At 43.4% G+C, this 23,269-nt stretch overlaps 1 long non-coding RNA gene across 1 annotated transcript in view; it reads left to right on the top strand.

The window, feature by feature from the left end:
• The window catches only part of LOC140593600 (uncharacterized), a 30,581-nt gene extending 8,780 nt beyond the window's left edge, over positions 1 to 21,801 (top strand). The window contains exon 3 of the long non-coding RNA XR_011994006.1: positions 21,186 to 21,801. This is a non-coding gene — a long non-coding RNA (uncharacterized lncRNA). The remainder of the gene's footprint in view (positions 1 to 21,185) is intronic.
• The last annotated feature ends 1,468 nt before the right edge of the window (positions 21,802 to 23,269 follow it).

Genomic DNA, 23,269 nt, shown 5'->3' with positions numbered 1-23,269 from the left:
AACAGAGTAATTCCATCTCAAATCAACCAGTGGAAGAGAAATTTTCCACCATCACTTCTCAGATTTTGCTGATTTTTTCACCAATTGTTGGTATTGGCATGAGAACAAAATCCCCCAATTTTTTTGTCCCAACTCCCGCTCGTTAAAAAATGGCAGCCATCTGTATTTTTGGCCTCGACGCACTTCGAGATGTGCCACGCCCCTTTTTGAAATCCTCTTTTCCTTGATAACTCACTGGATATATGTCATATGGAGATGAAACTGGGTGTATTTATGTAATTTGTCATGTAGATTCAGATTCTGCAATTTGGCTATCTAATGTGGTTATGGAGATATTTCTGAAAAAACATTTTTTGGGGTACCCCTTTTCGACCCCCCAGAACCCAAGGTCTGCATGTACAGTTGAAACCAAAAGTTTACATACACTGTATAAAAAGATATATAACTTTTTTTTTCTTACTGTCTGATATTAAATCATACAAAACCCTTTCAGTTTTAGGCCCGTTCGGATTCCCAAAATAATTTCTATTTGCTAAATGTCAAAATAATGTGTGAGAGAATTTTTTAGAGATTTTTTTATTACTTTCTTCAAAGTCAAAAGTTTACATACAATTGCTTAGTATTTGGTAGAATTGCCTTTAAACTGAATGACTTGACGCAAACGCTTTGGGTACCCTTCCACAAGCTTCTCACAACAGTTTAATGGAATTTTGGCCCATTCCTCCTGGCAGAACTGGTGTAATTGAGTCAGGTTTGTAGGCCGCCTTGCTCTCACACGTCTTTTCAGCTCTGACCACAAATTTTCTATGGGATTAAGATCAGGGCTTTGTGATGGCCACTCCAAAACATTGACTTTGTTGCCCTTAAGCCACTCTGTAACCAATTTTGCAGTATGCTTAGGGTCATTGTCCATTTGGAAGACCCATTTGCGCCCAAGCTTTAACTTCCTGGCTGATGTCTTGAGATGCTGCTTCAATATTTCAACATACTGTTCTTTCTTCATGATGCCATCTATTTTGTGAAGTGCACCAGTCCCTCCTGCAGCAAAACACCCCCACAACATGATGCTGCCACCTCCGTACTTCACTGTTGGGATGGCATTATTTTGACATTTAGCAAATAGAAATTATTTTGGGAATCCGAACGGGCCTAAAACTGAAAGGGTTTTGTATGATTTAATGTCAGACAGTAAGAAAAAAAAAGTTGTATGTCTTTTTATACAGTGTATGTAAACTTTTGATTTCAACTGTATATATGTTACTCAAAAAAATATGGCTTACTTCACATCACCTCATCTTGAAAATAAATAAAAACCAGGGGTGTGTTATGCCCTGTTTTATAGAAATCACCTGTTTTATAAAAATAGAAATTTTAAAGAGATGACATGAGAACAGTGACAAGGACAAAGGGAAGAAAGCTTGTTCTGTACATACACCTGGGTCTGTGGGTCTGAATGTTTATTCAAAGGCTACTCAAAACAAAGTACATCAAAGAGACATGTTTATTTTGGATCTGACCAGCTTTTTACGCACATTAAAGTGTCTGGGTCAAAATTACCCGCAACATCATCTTTGTATACAAACTCTGCACAGACATTCCAGGACACATCAGAGTGTCCATATGTTACACACCATTTTATGACCCCAGATGAGGAAAAGTTAAAAAAGTTCATGAAGATAAAGGAAGGTAAAGGAAGGATAAACTATGTGCCTTCACCATCAAGCTACTTTTCTCTCACACTTTGAGTTCCTTCAGCGAGACAGATGCTGCAACCCATTTGATATTCACAAGAAGCGAGTAAAAGGTAAGCCTCTTCAGGATACCTCTCTAGTGCATGCAATTTACAGTAAAGTGGATGGAAACAATAGTTTTTTTTTAGAAACAATGTTTCTTTTCTTTTCCTCCTTTTTAATTTCCTTCAAATATTGTCAATAATTAACACACTGCTGAACTGCTGAAGTTGCACAGAAACTTCTCTCTGTAAAGGGACCATGCAGCAGACCTGAACATTTATCTTTTCAGGTACCCATTCACTGAAGACCCAACAGGCTGAACATTTAAAAGCACATTCTGGTAAATCTGTCATCCCTGGTGAGAGGGTATGCATTTCGTGCAAGAAAAGGCTTCAGGATCTGTTTAACCCTCCACAGCTTGAAGAAGAGCCAGAGGCCCCTGAACTACCTGACAGTGACAGAGATGACGCTTTCCCTGAACCAGAGACGCATGCAGCTGAATCACTCAACACCAGTTTTTCTGCCCTTGACTGTTCACCTCTAAAACTACATGAACTTAAAAATGCATCACGTAAAACTTATGGTAAACAAAAACTGCAACAGGTCTCAGACACGGTCACTGAAAAGCTATCAAACGTTCTGGAAATTCCAACCTCTGATTTGGTTTCAGATCATGACCATTCTAAAAACTGCAAAGCATGCAGTGATATTGAGGATATAGTGACAGGCCTCAAGGATAAAATTCGTGGAAGTACACGCAAAGAAAAGGTTAAATTGCTTACACTTACACCTGCAAGTTGGACGATTGATAAAACTGTCAAAGAGTTTGGTGTCACCCGATGTCTTGTGAAGACAGCTCGGGCTCTCAAGAAGAGCAAGGGTCTTCTTTCAGAACCTGAACAAAAGCAAGGTCATGGCTTGCCAGCTCATGTTGTTAAGTTGATCAAGGACTTTTACAGTGATGATGAATTTTCTCGACAATGCCCAGGGCAGAAGGACTTTGTAATTGTTCGTGATGAACTTGGCAAGAGGCATGTTCAGAAAAGGATGTTGTTAGTAAATCTTAAGGAACTATATATTGAGTTCAAAAAAGGCTTGGGGACATTAAGGTTGGGAAGTCCAAATTCTGCAGTCTAAGACCACCCTGGTGTGTAACTGTTGATTCACCAGGCATGCATTCAGTTTGTGTTTGTGAAATACACCAAAATATAAAACTGATGGTTGAAGCCTGTCTCTTCTGATTACAAAGACTTGATGGCAAAGCTTGTCTGTTCTTTGGATGCTCGTGACTGTATGTTGCACAGGTGTGAGCAGTGCCCCCCTAAATCAAAACTATCTGATTATCTTGATGGTATATTTGAAAATGCTGATTTGGACCCAGATGACACTGTTCAGTTCAAGCAGTGGAGTCATGAAAGCCATGGCATAATTTCTGACATGTCTTTGTCAGTGTCTGATTTCATTATGAGACTTTGTGAAAAATGTGACTCCTGCACAGCTCATCACTATACAGCCAAGGCCCAGGCTACTTATTTAAAATGACTGAAAGAGAAACTTCCCATTGGAGAGGAGGCTGTTATCCTCATGGATTTTGCCGAAAACTATTCTTTCATTTGTCAGGATGCTGTTCAAGGTTTTCATTGGGATACATCCCAGGTGACTCTGCATCCCTTCGTGGTTTACTATAGGGATGGTAGTGAAAACGATGGTTCACTAAGTTGCAAAAGTTTTTGTGTTGTCAGTAATGAAAGGGAACACAATGCTATTGTTGTTCACAAGTTTATTGAGGTTCTCATGAATCCACTGAAAGTTCTGCTACCAAATTTAAATCATGTGCATTACTTCTCAGATGGTGCAGCCAGCCAGTACAAGAATTATAAAAATTTTACAAATTTGGCTCACCATGTTGAAGACTTTGGCCTTAGTGCTGCCTGGAATTTTTTTGCTACCAGTCATGGGAAGAGTCCTTGTGACGGGATAGGTGGTACTGTTAAACGACTTGTTAGGTGTGCCCCTCTGCAAGCGCCAGTGCAGGATCAGATTTTGACTCCAGACAGGTTCTACGACTGGTGCAAGGATAACATTTCAGGAATTGAATTTGTATTTGTCAGCAGTGAAGCAATTGAAGACCATGGCCAAAAAATCTATGAGAGACTGGTGTCTGCAAAGACTATTCCAGGCACTCGTAGTCACCATAGATTTGTGCCGACCAAAGATGGATTCTTAATGTTCAGACTCTCTGCTGATAGAATGTCCACTATCATTCAAAAGGAACCATCAGTCCAAACAGTCACTTCATCTGAACTTAAACCTGGACAATATGCTGCAGTAGTCTATGATGACAAGTGGTACATTGTTTGTATTGACCAAAGATCTGATGAAAATCAGGACATTTTTGTCAGGTTTATGCATCGCGGGGCATTTGGGAACAATCTGTTTTGGCCAGAAAGCAAAGAAGAATGCTGGATTCCATTCATCCATATACTGACATTAGTTTCTGTTCCTGCTGTCTCAGGTGGAATGGGACGACAATACAGATTGCCAGCTGAGGATATCAAGAACGTTGAAGCATGCTTTGAAAACTTTCAGGCACAGATGACTAAAACCACTTAGTGGTCAAGCATTTGTGGAGGCATTTCCTAGCAAAATGACTTTGGTAGCTACAAAGTGCATGTCTTTCCTAGTTGATATTATTTGTGTCACTGCAACTTGACAGGTCTCCTACATGTACATGTACCCTTTTGGTCTTATTCTATGAACTCATTTTGTGGGCTTTGTTCATTCAGAATCAGATACCCAGGGTAATGAAACAAAAACTGTGATTGGTGATTTTTGCTACCAGACCCTTTAGTCTAAAATGTCCTTTCAGTGTAGAGAGATGAATAACTTCATTATGAGTCTTTGACTAGATATGCAGTACAAAAGAATTTGAGGTAACTTCCACTTTGAAAAGAGCAGATTTTATGAATATGCATTAAATATTCTACATATATTGCTGTTCATTTCTGTGTGTCAAATCATAAAGTGTGGCAAAACCTGGACAATAAATTTTTGATGATTTCTATGAAACACACCCCTGGTTTTTATTTATTTTCAAGATGAGGTGATGTGAAGTAACCCCTATTTTTTTGAGTAACATATATACATGCAGACCTTGGGTTCTGGGGGGTCGAAAAGGGGTACCCCCAAAAATGGTTTTTCAGAAATATCTCCATAATCACATTAGATAGCCAAATTGTGATTACAGAATCTGAATCTACATGGAAAATTACATGAATACACCCAGTTTCATCTCCATATGACATATAGCCAGTGAGTTATCAAGGAAAAGAGGATTTCAAAAAGGGGCGTGGCACGTCTCGTAGTGCGTCGAGGCCAAAAATAAGGATGCCTGCCATTTTTTAACGAGCGGGAGTTGGGACAAAAAAATTGGGGGATTTTGTTCTCATGCCAATACCAACAATTGGTGAAAAAATCAGCTAAATCTGTGATCATGTGGTGGAACCCACTGGTTGATTTGAGATGGAATCACCCAACAGAAAATACCCTACTGCAACTTCAAATCGCAAAATGGGTCATTATCACAAAATCAGACAAACGGAAAACAAAGTAAACAATCAACCACAAAAAAAACAAGAGAAAATAAGCAGGGCAACAAACAAAAAAAGGAATATGCGGCGGGCCAAGGAAATAATCGACACCTTGAAGATAATATTAAAACTTCAAGATTAAATCCCCATCCTGGGTCAAGTCACATAGAACCCCACCATAACCCCACACCTCCGAAAAAGTCACAAGGTTGTGAGTCACCCCGAAAAAAGCATGTTCAATTTTTATGCGGGCTGCCACCAAGCCCTTCATCATGAGAGAAGGATTCGTCGATCCTGCCTCCCTCATTCTGTTCCTCCGGGTCAGCCAGATACTCATCTTAGCCTGACCCAGTACGAAGTTCAGCAGACACGTCTCAGCCTTCTGGGAACTACAGTATTTTGGTCCATAAATGAAGAGCTGAACAGAAAAAACCTCCCCAAAACCGACACACCACTCCTCCAGGACCTCAAACAAATCATAAAGCCGATTGCGCCTCAGAAACAGATGCTCCATCGTTTCCTCTGCAGAACAAAAAGGGCAATCCCTCCCAACTGTGGAATCAATGTGTGACATGTGTCTGTTCGTAGCCACTGCTCCATGCACAATCCGCCACTGAAAATCCGCCGTGCGCTTCTCAATGGGGGGCTTGTACAGGGACCTCCAACGTCCTTGTGGGGAAGATCCAGGCCCCAACAAACCTGACCACCTGGAAGCCGCCAGTCCACTCAGCGCCCGAAAATGCAACACTTTAACACAGAAGTGTTAACACAGCTTGGTACAGAGCTTTCTTGGACAGATCCCTACGAGCCACCTGCTGAAGAGACACAAAAGAAAGCAGCAACCCCACCCCCTCCCGATGACCCTCTACAGCAGGAGAGACCCTGATCAGGGGAGAAAAAGAAAGGACCTGGACTCAAGCACCATCCTAGCTGCCTCTGGTAGCACACAAACAATGTCCTCCAGAGCTTTCCGAAGAAGTCGGCCAGACTGAACCCCAGTCACAGCCCGCAGGTCATCCAATGTCCTCCAGGAGCCACCGACCCTGAGGGACCCCAGCTTTGTCAGGCCTGCCCTCGTAAAACAGGCCTGCACAGTTGGAGATTTGAAGAGTCCAACCAGAAACATGGGATTATAGAAAAGAGGCTCTTCATCAGCAGCAAAATATTGCAGAACATCCCTAGTTACCTCAAAAACAGAAGACCATGCCCTCAAAACAAAACAAAATAGCCACCCCTGCACTCACATTTGTCCCATGACTCAAAATATAAGTCCCATCCCACAGAAAACCACAGTCCCACTCATTCCCTAAATCACTATGAGTTTCTTGCAAAAAAAATAACATCCACCTTTTTAAGTTTAATAAACTGCAGCAACATAGCCTTCTTACACCCATCCCGGCCTCCATTCAAATTCAAAGACCCCACCCTAATACACTCCATAAAAAATAGATAAAAGGAGAAAAGATCAGCAGAAAGGAGCAGATGAGATGGAAAAAAGAATCAGCAACCACACTCATTTCAACCCCACACGCGAAGCAGGGGCTTTCCCTTTCTGTATCCTGGTCAGAATCTTCTTAAGTCGAAACCTCTTCTTCTGACTCAACTCATCATATGTTGCAGTTTTCACCATTCTCACTATCGTAGCCTCAAATTTACTCACATCCGGAAAAAAAAATCAGACACATCAGAGGGCTTACCATACAGTAAGCATCATCCAAAAAATCATTAACCTCCTGAAGAGAATACACACTTGCATCGTCCCAACCCTGAGACGCAAAATCTGAAATGTCCGAAAAAGCATCATCGTCCATATCCTCTGCAGCATCTCCAGATCCGCCTTCAATAACAGAAGTATCAGTCACCTCACCCTGAACCCCATCTCTACCAACATTGTCAGCAACTCCACTGTCCTCCAGCACACACTCACGAGCCCCCTAAACTTCCTCAACACTATGCTGCACACTCTCACTACTTCGTGCAGCCACCACAAACTCATCACTATGACCATCCCCAACCCCCTCCTGCGCACAACCAGCCTCAACCTGTAGCACCCCCAGACTAGGCTCAGGTATATCCTCAACTGCAGGAGGCATAGGTACAGAGCTAGGCCCTGGTCTCTCAGCATTTCCAACCCTGTGCGGGCAGGCGAGTCGTTTATGCCCGATATCCCCACATTCAAAACACTTCATACTCCCCGTATTCGCATATAAGCATATAAGCTCTCCCCTCAACTAATACCCTAAAAGAAACATCCAAACTGGGCTCGGTTAAAAACATAAGCACCTGTCTCCTAAAACACACTACATGCCTTAGAGCAGGGTTCTTACAGTTTAAGGAGACAGACTTCATAGCGCCTGCGAACTTTCCAAAACGGGAAAGTTCACGCTCGATATCTACGTTCGGAATAAACGGCGGAACATTCGATATCGTAACTCTCGTCGCCGGTGCAACCAGTGGAAAAACCAGGAGAAGTCGGCCACTTACCCTGATTCCCTGCTCGATCAGGCGCTGAACAAAAGTTTCCTCAGTAACAAAAATAACCACTGCCTTGCTCATATGCGAAGCGGAAAAAACATTCTCATAACCAATCAATTCACTAACCCCTTCCAACACATCCTCCACAACTATCCCGGGATCAGGGCATGCACCTGACCCCGTGATGGAGTGAGAGAGACGGCAAACCCGCGGCAGGGGTGGAGGGCATCCCAACACCCGACCACAAAAACCATCAAAAACAAGCGACACTGACACAAACCAAACACAGTTTTTGTAAAAGCCGGTAAGAAAAGGAAAAAAACAAGCCGTATTACACAAGGGGGTAGCCTGAAACACTTAAGATTATGAAGGATTCCCTGCCCTGCCCTTTTGACCTTTCACAGACCACAGAAACATAAACTCTGATTTCAGCCAGGAAAAGGAGTGATCTCATCTGTATCATAGTCCATTCAATAGCAGAAATCATTCTCCTGGTGTAGAATCCTTTTTCCGTTCAATGATAGGGTATTCCCAAGTCAAATGAAAGAAAACTGCCTTTATTTTTTGTATTAGTTGGTTTCCTTAGGGTTTTGATGAAGTACAACATGTCAAACATGACAGGTCATTTCATCAGTGTCCAGTGTTTACAGTAAAATATTTTTAATGCAATTCAGTTCATTTTGTTTTATATGTCTGTCACTTTTTCACCACAGTTCAGTATGTGATAATCATAAAAGGTGGATGAGAGCATTAAAGTTGGTTAAACTTCAAAGAAAAAAACAGAATCCCTGTAGGGGGCTCAATCACTGAATTATTGCTTGGTAATATTTTTAGTTCGCTGCAGTCCCCACTATCTCCAGTGAGACAAAACAGTGAAAGCCGCAATTACTAGTTGTGGCTTAATCGCCAGACACTAGAGTGTTTGTGGCGATTAATGAGAAGGTGAATTGCAGTGCAAAATCCATGATGGTGACCTGATGCTGTGCTCTTTGATAAATGTACTTAATCAGTGAGGCTTCAGTACTATATCTGTATGAATGAGTGGGAATATTTGCAGTTATGCACACAATGCTTGCACATAGAGTGACTGGCATCTGAGTAAACTATACCTCCTTTGATGCAATTCCGACAATTTGGACTAAGAGACCCGAGTCATCAAATGGTACATCAAGACACACAAATCTGATACTGCTCCTCTCACACAGGGTGTCCTCCAGGGATCAGTTCTAGGCCCAACTCTTTTCACCATCTATATGCTTCCCTTAGGGCAAACTATACGTCACTATGGTCTCAGTTTCCATTGCTACGCTGATGACACTCAATTATACGTAAGTGCTGACACTAGTAAGTCCATGCAACCATCTTCACTAACTAACTGTCTCTGCGAAATCACACACTGGTTGACTCAAATTTTTTACAGCTTAACATTGATAAAACGGAAATTGTACTGGTGGGTACTAAATCACTTCTATCCACTCTAAGATTAAAAAAAATGTTAATGGAGTCTTAGTAAAACCATCAAGTACAGTTCATAACTTGTGCATAATTTTCGATCAGTTTCTCACCATTCAGTCACATGTTAGCTCTCTGGTACAGACTGCATTTTTACAACATCTCTCGCCTCCGTCCATCCTTCAGTGTTGTGGACACTAAAACACTAATCCATGCCTTCAACACTACCCGCCTTGACTACTTTAATGCATTGCTTTCTGGCCTCCCATCAAAACTTCTTAACAAACTACAATATGTTCAGAATTCTGCTGCTCGTTTGCTAACACATACGAGAAAATCCGCCCACATCACCCCGATTCTTCATGATTGGTTACCTGTCACTTACAGAATCAAATTTTAAATTTTACTAATTACCTACAAAGTTCTCCATGGACTTGCCCTTCACTATCTGTCTGACCTTCTTCCATACACTCCTGCTCACACACTAAGATCATCGGGCTCCAACCTTCTTACTGATCCTAAATTCAGATTATCCTCTGTGGGTGGCAGGGCATTCTGTGTGACAGCACCTACACTATGGAACACACTTCCTCACAGTCTGTGAGAGATACAGTTTCTTAACATTTCCAAGCTTCAGTTGACTCACATTCCATGAATGCTATAATGTAACTGCTACTATGTAACATTCCTGTTGTTATTCTGTTGTTACTGTTACTGTTGCGTGTGCATTGTTTTTTGTATCATTGTTTGCATTTTAAAGCATCCTTGAGTGTGAGAAACGTGCTGTATAAATAAAAATTATTATTATTATTCTTTTCTTACAACAGCAATATAATGCAAAGTAGTGTTACATGACAGAGGTGGCTTTTTCCAGGTTTGCAAGGCAAGGCTAAAGTCCAGAGTGAAGCCGGCATTATTAGTCTTCTGAATACCTCCTCATAATGAAAATCAATATGTTTCCTTATTCAATAAATCCCACATTTGGTGGAGAGTAATTTTGAGACAGCAGTTTAAATTACACCCAAATTAGAAAAGTAATTTACTCAGCAAGACATTTCAATACCTCTAATTATAGCAGATAATACGGTTGTGCACATCATTTAATCGATACACCCTGTGCTGATCCAGAATCTCTACTCTGCACAAGAAGGCCATCTGCAAATGCATGTAAGTTAACAGTGCATTTTCAATGGAAAATGCAGTGTCTCTGGTTAACAAAACTTATTTTATGTGCATTTATGCCTATATGACAAGAAATGATTGTGCATTTTAATCTTTATATGCTAATTTAAACTTCATTTCGCTGTGACAACAATCGATTGCTGGCTTTTAAATGTGAATGTGTACTTGCATGCCAGTTACGTACATGCATGATTATACTTTCCATTTTGACTGCAACCCATCACATGAGGTCAGGTGTGGTGTTTTAAGTTGCTGTTTTTCTAAATTAATATGATAACTTTCATCAGCTTTTACCCTCTCTAATTAATTGGCATCGGCCACTGAAAAACCCACATTGGCCAATCGTTAATATTAGTTGTGTAGGGAAATACTGCTGCTCTTGTGGCAGGATGCCTGTGTTGTAAGCAGTGGTTAGTATTAGTGGTGTAGGGTAATGTTGCTGCTCTTGGAACAGGAAAGCTGTGCTGTCAGCATTATCAATGGCAGTGGTTACTATTAGTGGTGCAGCATAATTCTGCTGTTAATTCTGCAGGACGCCTGTTTTGCAAGCAGTGGTTATTATTAGTGCTGTTGATTGGTTATGCAAATAGCCTGCCACTGAAACACAAAATACAACCGCCATCTTTTGAAACACATAGCGAATAGCGAGAAATGAAATAAAAAGCAGTAGAAACAAAAATATAAAAAAAGTAAAATGGAAGGATGGACAAATGAGGAAACACAGGCTTTAATTGCCATACGGTCGGATGAACAGATCCAGTGGGATTTGCATGGCACGACTCGAAATAAAAAAGTATTTGCCGTAAAAGCAAGCCACTTAGAAGAAATGTGGCACACGCGAAACACTGCCCAGGTAGCATTCCCATATGGGGCCCATATGGGAAAGACATGGGCCATCTGGGCTGGCCCAGCTCACATTTTACCCATGTGGGGCCCATATGGGCAGAATCTGGGCAAACCCATATGGGGCTGAACGATATGGGCCCCATATGGGCAGGATCTGGGCAAACCCATATGGGTGAAATGTGGGCTGAACGATATGGGCCCCTTATGGGCAGGATCTGGGCAACCCCATATGGGTGAAATGTGGGCTGAACGATATGGGCCCCTTATGGGCAGGATCTGGGCAACCCGATATGGGTTAAATGTGGGCTGAACGATGTGGGTCCCATATGGGCAGGATCTGGGCAAACCCATATGGGTGAAATGTGGGCTGAACGATATGGGTCCCATATGGGCAGGATCTGGGCAAACCCATATGGGTTAAATGTGGGCTGAACGATATGGGTCCCATATGGGCAGGATCTGGGCAAACCCATATGGGTTAAATGTGGGCTGAACGATATGGGTCCCATATGGGCAGGATCTGGGCAACCCCGTATGGGTTAAATGTGGGCTGAACGATATGGGTCCCATAGGGGCAGGATCTGGGCAACCCCATATGGGTGAAATGTGGGCTGAACGATATGGGCCCCATATGGGCAGGATCTGGGCAAACCCATATGGGTGAAATGTGGGCTGAACGATATGGGTCCCATATGGGCAGGATCTGGGCAAACCCATATGGGTTAAATGTGGGCTGAACGATATGGGTCCCATATGGGCAGGATCTGGGCAACCCCATATGGGTTAAATGTGGGCTGAACGATATGGGTCCCATATGGGCAGGATCTGGGCAAACCCATATGGGTGAAATGTGGCTGAACGCAATATGGGTAACACGTGATTTTGTCTAAAAAATTACTGCTGTTATAATTGTTCTGAACACGCATACAATTGCTTGATTCTTAATATTTAATTAAGTTTCTGAGTGGAAATTTGAAACCTCCAGAATTACACGAGAATTAACGTCCCAAATGTTGAGCTCCGGAATGCGATCTTGAAAAGTTCACACCAGGAATTGATTTATTTGTACCTAGTCTTGATAAGATTGTGGAGAATAAAGGTGGACAGAGTGGAAAATGAAAAATAAACATATGGTTCTGTACTGTGCTTTACTTTTTGGCTTTGTCCTTTACAGTAACTTTTTTGGAGTACTGAATACAGCAATTAATGTTATATATTAGTTATTCTGTTTTTGCAGTCATAAATGTACAGTATACAAATATTTTTGGTAGACGACCATACTCTTTTTACTAGTCTTGCAGTTTCTAACTTACATGCCAGCAACAGTTTTGACTTATATACAAATATTTGACTTGTATAGTGTTTTCAATTTTTTGCTGTAGTGTGTAATGACCATGTTCATTAGCGTTTATTTAACCGACTGGCTTGATGTGTGATCTGAAAGCAGTGTTTGCTTTTGAGCAAAGGTAATAGTTTTCAGAAGATTGTTTGATTTTGCAAGACGAGTGTAAGGTATTGTGAGTTCAGCTTGAATTTTAGGATTTGTGCTTATAGTGGTTTGAGAAAAAGAGAGGAGATTTTAGGAAATGTGTTTTAGCAATTCAGGAAAACTGTAAAATGTCAAGGCATGTCAGACGACTTTGAAAGTGGGTGATAGGCCTCAGACTTGATCCAGAGGGTTACAGTAAATACTTATTATTCTGTTTCTTTTATGGTCCTCTTTTTGTATCTGCTACTATGACAAAAAAAATCCCAGTCTATCTACCTAGTGCTGCTTCATTATTCCATCCTCTTTGTGCAATGTACAGTACTGTCAGCAAAACAGCATGATACTACCACCACCATGCTTGACCGTTGGTTCAGTGTTCTTAAGTTAGGAAAACAACCTCACCCTAACCCCTTCAAACATATCTCTTTTCATTGTGGCCAAGCAGAGATGACACATTTACACGTCATTGTCTCTGCCCCCCCAGCTCCCCCGTGAATGTGCAGTCACACGTCATTGTGACTGCTCCCCCATCCCCCATCCCCCGTCCCCCCCCCAGGGCGCATTTTAATATAGGCTACAGCTTTTGATAAGATCTGTGTTTTAGCTGATAATTACATCTAATGTTAAATCAATATTTTTATTTTTTTTGATAAACATCATAATAAAATAGGAGTGAATACATTTTAAAAATAACATACTTGAAGACCACATACATACAGATTCATCAAACAAGTCATCAAACAATCAGTCAGAAAACAGGCACCTTTTGAAAAGGCCTGGCGGGCTAGAGCTGTACTGCGCATGCGCGATACATTCCAACGGCTATTTCACCGGACGTCCACCCGAAAAACTCCACAGAAGTTGAAAACTTTCCTGGTGCGTTTTAGGTAAGTAATTTTACAGTTGATTGTTTGATTGAAAAATACATTATAAACAGAGAGTTATATCAATTTGCATGCATCTGAACGTTCTTATATTTTTAACTACAGTTTCCAACTCAAATGCTTTTTGAGCATGTATGCGCTTTATTTTAAATTTACAACATTGTTTAATGTATATGACCGCCATTGTGTGTGTGTGTTTGTGTGTATATATGTATTAAAACGCCGTCTAATCTATACTGTGATAGATGTTAAAGTATAAAGTACAATATTGTAGTCAGATCAGTTTAAAACATTTGTAACCATTTTTTCGTAACATCATGTAAAATGATGATTATTAAATTATAACTCAATTCAGCGGGAGAACAAATGTTATTTGCCAATGTAATCTAGTTCCTTTTTGATAATTATTTCAGAACGTCCTTTTTAAATGCACATGATGGACATATTGCATGTATCAAGCATTTTCCCAGCGCCTTGCTTTAGCGTCTCTCGTCCTTCACCTTAACGGGCCTGGGGGAGGGGTGTTTTAAAAGCCGAAACCTGTTTGCAAAGAAACACCATAGAGATGCGTAGAAGCATGGGCGTAAATTACGGGGGGGACTGAGGAAGAGGAAGGAGGGTTCAAATTTCCGTACATCACGGTAAATTAATTGGCAGTCTGGCAAAGTTTTAAATAAATTGAGAAGTGGTAATATATTTAACATTAGTTTTTTTCAGTTTTAAATTTGTTTATGCTCTGCTGCTCCCAGTACAATAAAAATGCAGATATTATTGTATTTTTAGGTTGGTAATTGTTAGGTTGGTGATTTTAAACTTGTACTCTGGGATTGACTGATATAGTAATTTGATTATTTTTAGATAAACAGATAAAATATCACTTACTGCCAAATGGAATGCACAAATTTAATTAGATTATTCCTCACTTTTTTCCAGGTGCTGTGTGGAAAAATTCAAAAACGAAAGAGGCTACAAAAGATGAGGTGAAAGGAAGCATTACCTCATTCCTCTACAAAAAGAGACGCAGACAAGAGGCAGAGCAGAAGAGTGGCCCTTCCAAACAGGGGAGAGTGGAATTGGTGGACTAAGAGGTTTTTTTAATTTGTAAAATAAATGTAAACTGGTTTTTTATTTAATTGTGATGTCAGTGTGTGATTTTCCTTAAATAAATATTGCATAAAACTGATTTTAGGCCTATCTGCTTCTTTACTTTTGGTTCAGCCACAGTTTAACTTATCAGTTTAAGACAAATCCCACATCCTTGCCCATATGGGCTGGCCCACATTGTGCCCAGGTGATGTGGCCCATGTGGGGCCCAGATAAATCCCACATCATTTGCCCATATGGGCTGGCCCACATTGTGCCCAGGTGATGTGGCCCATGTGGGGCCCAGATAAATCCCACATCTTTGCCCATATGGGCCCCAGATAAATCCCACATCTTTGCCCATATGGGCCACAGATAAATCCCACATCTTTGCCCATATGGGCCCCAAATAAATCCCACATCATTTGCCCATATGGGCCCCAGATAAATCCCACATCTTTGCCCATATGGGCCCCAGACAAATCCCACATCTTTGCCCATATGGGCCCCAGATAAATCCCACATCTTTGCCCATATGGGCCCCAAATAAATCCCACATCATTTGCCCATATGGGCCACAGATAAATCCCACATCTTTGCCCATATGGGCTGGCCCACATTGTGCCCAGGTAATTGGCCCATGTGGGGCCCAGCAATAACCCATACCGAACCCATTTGGGTTTTCTGGGCTGGCCCACATGGGGCCCATTTGATTCTTGGGTGCAGATTTTGATGGGGCCCATATGGGCCAACCCACATGGGCCCCATATTTTGGCCCACATTAAGCCCATATGGGGCCCATGTGGGAATGCTACCTGGGTGAATAATGCCGCTTGAAATTCAAAAAACTTAAGCAGGACTAGAGGAAAGTGAAGGATCACAATAACATGTCTGAATTCAGCAAAATACTGCGCCTAGCTTTGTGATGTTGTCAGTCAGGGGTGGTCACTGATGATGTCATTTGGCATCAGTACCAGTTTTTACGCCAGTGGAAAACCGACACAAAAGAAGTACCATACTTTTGGTACTTTATGGAAGTACTGAAAGTACGGTACCCGGTGGGGTGAAAAAGCGCCCTTAGTCTCAGTGGTTAGTATTAGTGGTGTAAGGTAATTCTGCTGCTCCTGGGGCAGAAAGACAGTGCTGTGGGTGTTATTACTCCCAGTAGTTAGTATTAGTGTGGTGTATGGTAATATTGTACTGTGACCATTGTTATTCCCAGTGGTGTATGGTAATTGTGCTGTTCTTGGGGTAGGAAAACAGTGTTGCAAGCATCATTACTCCCAGTAGTTAATATCTGTGTGGTGTAGGGAATGTTTTAATATGCGAGAATTCACAGTTGGGAATGTCCTTGTACTGTATAAATGGTAGTGCTACTCTTGAAACAGAAGACCTCTGCTCCTTGCCTCTTATTTTTTGTATTAGTAAACTCTATTAATGCTTATATTTGTCAAAATAACTGTTATCTTTAGAATTTGGCAGAATACTGTCAAATTTGTTATTTCTTTTTTAGAAAATATAATGGAGAACATTTGGATTGATGGTGCTAAAAAGACTAAAGGTTAGAGATCCTGAGGTCATCAAAGAAGTTGTTTTTGAGGAGGATTTTATGCAGTCCTATATCAAGAAGGTGGAAAAGAAAACTCACAGCTATTTTAAATCTCCTATGACTACTCACAAGAACTATTACTATTATGAAACAGAGATGAAGCAGAACAACTGGATATAACAAAGGGAAACCAACCAAAACGAGGGCTGTATGCAGGGCATACAGTTCCAAGAAAAAGTATGTGAACCCTTTGGAATTATATGGATTTGATTGATTGATTGATTTTATTGATTAGCATTCACATTCAAATATCTGAATGAATACAAAATAAAAATTACCACAAAGCAAAAACACAGGACAAAGCTAATCAAAAGGTATTGGCTGAAGCATATGCTTATTTCGCCAACCTTTTTAACAAAAACAAAATAATTACAAAACAGGTAATTACATCAAAGCAAAACAACCAAGGGTTTCAGTATTGTTCTCACTCTTTTCATTCTTGATTTATATATGTTTCTAATACTGTATTTTTAAACCTATTTTTAAACAAGGTAAATGAACTACACCTTTTAAAATTACTATCATAACTATTCCACAAGTTAACTCCTCTAACAGACACACATCTCTGCTTTATGTTTCACCTTATCTTATCTTTTTCAAAGACATCTGTTCCCCTTAGGTCATATTGACTCTCTCTGACTTTAAACAGCCTCTGAATACTGCGGCAAAGCAAGTTATTTTGTGCTTTATACATTATCTGTGCCATTTTATATTCAACTAAATCATAAAATTTCAGGGTATTCAAATTAATAAACAAAATATTAGTTGGTTCTATATAGTTTGATTGATTTATTATTCTTATAGCCCTTTTTTGCTTAAAAACTTAAAATTTATTTAACTTAAAAATAGGAAGAGTATTTGTTTTATATGCATTACCCCATATCTCTAGACAATAAGTCATATAAGGAAGCAGCAGAGTACGATAAAGTGTATATAATGATTTCTTATTCAGAACATACTTTGTTTTATAGAGAATAGCAATGATCTTTGACATTTTTTTTTAACATGATTTATATGAAATTTCCAGCTTAACTTATCATCAATTATCACTCCAAGAAATTTATTTTCATACACTCTTTTGATTTCAATTCCATCAACCCTGATTTCAGGTATGTTTTTCATTTGTCTAGTGCCAAAAATAATACATTGTGTTTTGTTTAAGTTTAGCGTTAACTTATTTATATCAAACTAGTTTTTTAATATATTTAACTCCTTTTCCACCGTAGTCAGAAGCTGTTTTAGGTTTTTACCTGAACAATACAGAGTAGTATCATCAGCAAACAATACACATTTTAACAAATTGGAAACACTACATATATCATTTATATATAATATGAATAACTTAGGGCCCAACACAGAGCCCTGAGGAACACCACAATTTCCCTTCATCTGATTAGATTTTACATTATTAATTTCGACATATTGATATCTATCATCCAGGTAACTTTGCATCCACTTGTAAACTATCCCTCTTATACCATATCTCTGTAGTTTATTCATTAATATTGAATGATCAATTGTATCAAACGCCTTTTTTAAGTCTATAAAAACACCAACAGTATATTCCTTATTATCTATTGCATTCGATATCCCTTCTACAAGTTCCATAACTGCCATTGATTTCTGCACAAATTGGTCATAAAATGTGATCTGATCAAAACAATAGAAAAACACAGTCTGCTTAAACTTGTCACGCCCCGCTCCATCCGCTCCTAGTGTGTGCCACGCCCCCTCATTATCCACGTGTGCTTTCCTGATTGTGCCCAGCTGTTGCCTGTTTCGTTTGCCTAGTCTTGTGTATTTAGTCCGTGTCTCAATCGGTGTACCCCAGATCGGTCACTGACGTGTGTTTGTTGTGCTTTCCCCAGTCCTGTCCTCCGAATAAACCCCTGTGTTATTCGACTTCCTGGTCAGCTTGTCTGCTTTCCTGCTCGCCTGCAGCACTGAACGTGACAGAATGACCGATCTCTGCGAAAGCACGAAGCAGCAGTCCGAGCACCACCGGCTCGGACTGCTGCAAACCTTCGTGTACTGGCGATCCCAGCCTGAGGTCCAGGAGGACCCGGTAGCCCTGGAGCTGGCTACCCGGGGCCGGGACCTGCTCCAGAAGGAGCGCCCACCGGGACAGGACTATCCGCTTACCAAAGCCCGGAAATGCCTCCGTCGGCTACAGCGCCGGCTCACCGAGCGAGGGGAGGAAAAGCAGGAGGAGACTCCATCGATCTACCTGGGAGCCTGCTCTCTCCTCCCAGCCTGGGATGACACCACCGCTACCAGCCTGGCCAGCTCCCAACCGGAGACGCCGCCTCCACTGGAGGCGTACTTCTACCGGCCGGAGCGTCTGGGCCTCGGAACTATCCGCGCTGTGCGGGACGGCATTCCCCAGGTCCCGAGAGCCCTTAAAGGGGCAGCATCAACGCGCTCGGCACCCCTCCTGCCGCCCGTGCCGAATCTACCGGCCGCACTGCCTGCTCCGAACCTGCCCGCGGCACTGACCGCCTGACCCGCCTGTCCAGCCTGACCCGCCTGTCCTGCCTGCAGTCCCTGCAGCTGCCACCACTCTGGCTGCGGCACCCGCCGCAACGCCCCCTGCTGGCCGCGTGATGGCGGCGCCCGCCGAGGCGCCCCCTACTGGCCGCGTGATGGCGGCGCCCCCTACTGGCCGCGTGATGGCGGCGCCCGCTGCGGCGCCCCCTGGTGACCAGGAACCAAGGGAGCCCACTGCAGCTCCGAATGGGGTGCCCTCCAAGGTGCCCCGTGCTGGCCATGTGACGGCGGTGGCCGTCCTGCCGGCATCTGAACTGCCTGTCTCGCCTGTCCTGCCGGCTCTTGACCTGCCTGTCTCGCCAGTCCTGCCTGACCCGCCTGTCTCACCTGACCCGCCTGTCCTGCCTGCTCTGCCTGCAGTCCCTGCGGCTGCCACCATTCTGGCTGCGGCACCCGCCGCGGCGCCCCCTGCTGGCCACGGGATGGCGGCGCCCCCTGCTGGCCGCGGGATGGCTCTTGACCTGCCTTTCTCGCCTGTCCTGCCGGATCTTGACCTGCCTGTCTCGCCTGTCCTGCCGGCACCTGAACTGCCGGTCTCGCCTGTCCTGCCGGCTCCTGAACTAAGAACATAAGAACATAAGAAATATACAAACGAGAGGAGGCCATTCGGCCCATCGAGCTCGCTTGGGGAGAACTTAACTAATAGCTCAGAGTTGTTAAAATCTTATCTAGCTCTGATTTAAAGGAACCCAAGGATTCAGCTTGCACTACGTTATCAGGAAGACTATTCCATACTCTGACTACACGCTGTGTAAAGAAGTGCTTCCTTAAATCCAGTTTGAAATGTTCTCCCGCTAATTTCCACCTATGGCCACGAGTTCTTGTATTTGAACTAATGCTGAAGTAACTATTCGGTTGAACAGCATCCAAACCTGTTAGAATCTTATAGACCTGGATCATGTCCCCCCTCAGTCTCCTTTGCTTGAGGCTGAACAGATTTAGCTCAAATAACCTTTCCTCGTATGACATTCCTCTAAGACCAGGAATCATTCTTGTGGCCCTACGCTGCACCTTTTCTATGGCCGCTATGTCCTTTTTAAGATATGGTGACCAAACCTGTACACAATATTGCCTGTCCTGCCGGCGCCTGAGCTGCGTGAGGTGGCCGCGGTTGCGCCCCCTGCTGGTCGCGTGCTGGCGGCGCCCGCCGAGGCGCCCCCTGCTGACCGGACGGCGGAGGCTCCCGCCGAGGCGCCCCCTGCTGACTGTATGCCCGAGGCGCCTACCCAGGCGACCCCTGCTGACCATGTGACGGTGACGCCCGCTGAGGCACCCTCTGCTGGTCGCACGCCTACAGCCGCCTCAGCTCTGCCCGCCGAGGCGCCCCCTGCTGGCCGCACGACTGACGTGCCTGCCGGGGCGCCCCCTGCTGGCCAAGTGACTGCGGCGCCCGCTGAGGCGCCCCCTGCTGGCCACCTGTCCACGGCCCTGTCCGAGGCCGCATCTCCCGTCCTGCCCACGGCCCTGTCCGAGGCCACCTCTCCCGTCAGGCCCGCGGCCCTGTCCGAGGCCACCTCTCCCGTCAGGCCCGCGGCCCTGCCTGAGGCCCTGACTCCCTCGCCCTTACCCCGGCAAGGCCAACGCCCCCCAGGACCCCGCCTGTCGGTGTCCCGTAAGGGACGGGGACATAGGCGTAGGGCCCGGGTCCCGCCCGCCCTGCCCCCTGGCTCGCCCGTTCTGCCCCTGGCGGTGGCTCGGTGGCTGCCTGCGGGTCCTCCGGCTCGGGGTCGGCAGTCCCCTCCGGGTCCCCCCCTGGATCCTCGGTGCCGGTCCTCGGTCCCGCCTCCGGGTCCTTGTCGGCCGCCTCCGGGCCCCCCTGCTCCGGCTGGGCGTCGGACGGCACCTTCCCCAGCTTCGGCTGCGCCTTCGCCTGCCACGGCTTCCCCCTCCTGCCTGCCTTCACTGGTGTTCCCTCCTGCTCCCTCCGTGTCCCCTCCGTCACTCCCTCTTCCCGTTCCCTTGGCCCCTGGGTGGTCCCCTCCTGCTCCCTCCTCCCTCTCCCCTGCGGCTCCTCCGGCCGCTGCCCGTCGCCCGCCTGGGCTCCCTCGTGCTCCCCTTGTTTCTCCTCCCTTTCCGTTTGTCCCGCCTGTCTCTGCTCCTCGTCCCTCTTTGTCTCCTTCGTTCACTCCTGGCCCTTTTATTCCGCCTTTCTCCCCTTCTGTGTCTCCCTTCCTTGTCTGCCTGTCTGCCTTCCCTGTTCTGTGTAGTGTCTTGTCCTTCTTCTCGTCCTTGTTCTTGTTCTGCGTCTCCGTTCTGTTCCCCGGTTTTGGTTGATGTCTTGCTTTTGTTTTTCAGGTCCTGTTCCCCGGTTTCGTCCCGTCCGTCGCCTCCTCTCGGGCGCGCCCGGTGTGTGCGCCTTTGGGGGGGGGGTTATGTCACGCCCCGCTCCGTCCGCTCCTAATGTGTGCCACGCCCCCTCATTATCCACGTGTGCTTTCCTGATTGTGCCCAGCTGTTGCCTGTTTCGTTTGCCTAGTCTTGTGTATTTAGTCCGTGTCTCAGTCGGTGTACCCCAGATCGGTCACTGACGTGTGTTTGTTGTGCTTTCCCCAGTCCTGTCCTCCGAATAAACCCCGAATAAACCCTGTAAATAAATGTTATTCGACTTCCTGGTCAGCTTGTCTGCTTTCCTGCTCGCCTGCAGCACTGAACGTGACAAAACTAATACCACACAAATAATTATGGGTGATAACTGTTTTGGACCACATATTTGGCTGTTTGTTTTCTGAAATTTGGAATGATTTTATTTTATGGTTTAAACATTCTGTCAGGACTATACCATACTTAGCTATGAGGAATGCATGTTTGCAAGCTCAGGGGTTGAAAATATTATAATTATGCGGTGTTTTTTGTATATATTTCTCCAGACGTTTTCCACCCTGTTAGGGACATGTACATGGTAATCACAGAGTTTAAAATAAATAATGTACAAGTCAAACAAAACTTTTCTGGGATACAATGTGTCCCTTTTGCTATGATAAAAGTTTCATTTTTGTAGCATTAACAGTTTTAATTTTATGAAGAGTACAATGTCAGAATATGGAATCTGTGCATTTTTTGTCCCCATTTTGTTGTCTTGTATGAGGAATTTTATTAATTAGAAATAAAAGTATATGTAGATGCATTATATGTACCTCGTTTAGTAAAACAATATACAAATAAACCAAACACATACTGTTGTGATTAGAATATTTTTTAAATCATTGCCTAACAGGGTGGAAAAGAAGTTTGTTACACCTAGTGTTTGTACAGTGTTTGTGAAAAACTATTAAAAAAAACTATAAAAAAAGACTCCCTTTGTGTCCCGTGTTCCCTTCTCCTAGCTCTGGTTGTCCTGTCCTTCCCAATCCATCCTTCCCTTTCACTTTGTTAGGCTCCAACCCTAGACTGGAGCGTAACAAAATTGGGGGCTCATCCTGTCCTTTTTTCCTTTTCGTGCTTGTCTGGCGGATTTTTTTTGTGGGGGGGGGAGGGTGTTGTGGTAGTTGCAATAATAGTGATGGCCCGGTTCGACCACGTTGCTTTTACCCTTTACCCCACACTTGAACAATTCGATGAGTGCCGTAAGGATGATCTGCTGCAAACTGCAGATTTCTTTAACCCCCTGGGGCCTGAGGCCTTTTTTCCACTTTCGAGGTAGTCTGACATGCCTTGACATTTTAAAATATTTCACCTATCTAAAAAACATTTATCCCAAAGTGATACATTTGCTTTTATTCAGCACAAACTCAGCACCAATAATCTGAGACCTCTTAGAATGTTATTATTCTATTTTTTGTTAAAATCAACTTTAAACATATACTTTTCAAAAACCTATTTTCAGACATGCTGAGAAATTGTAAAAAATCACATTATAGACACTTCTAGGTAAGACTTTTGAGCTCTGAAGCTTATAGACACAGGGGTTGGCTACACATAGGTGAAAGTGACATTCAGAAATTTTATATGGTTTGATTACTAAAGTGTTAGAACTTTGGAGTGACACTCTTTTTCTCAAAGTCAGTGGTCTTCACAATGAATATTGATGAGATAGGTATCCTCACACCTGTAGTAGTTTGCATACTGTCAATGGCCCATCAGTCTGGAATGTCACTGCACCCCACACCCATCACTTTGGAAAGGCAGTTTGAAACGCAAGAAAAGTAGCAACAATAAAATCCCTTTCACAGTTAATTGATAGATGGAATGAAAAATGAAAAACTGTGACTATATAAATATAGAAAGCGATAAATATGATGCAGTGACTATTATTGACGCTCTGGGGACAAGGGCATCATCGACCGCGTATCTTTCTCGTGTATTTCAGTTTATATCTCGCTGAAATCATTATGTAGAATCATGAAAAAAACACTGACTAAATCCGTTATCTGTCTTCTTTT

The sequence above is a fragment of the Paramormyrops kingsleyae genome, chromosome 12 (genome assembly GCF_048594095.1).
Source record: "Paramormyrops kingsleyae isolate MSU_618 chromosome 12, PKINGS_0.4, whole genome shotgun sequence".
Lineage (NCBI taxonomy): Eukaryota > Metazoa > Chordata > Actinopteri > Osteoglossiformes > Mormyridae > Paramormyrops > Paramormyrops kingsleyae.
This window is presented reverse-complemented; position numbering and strand designations above follow the sequence as displayed.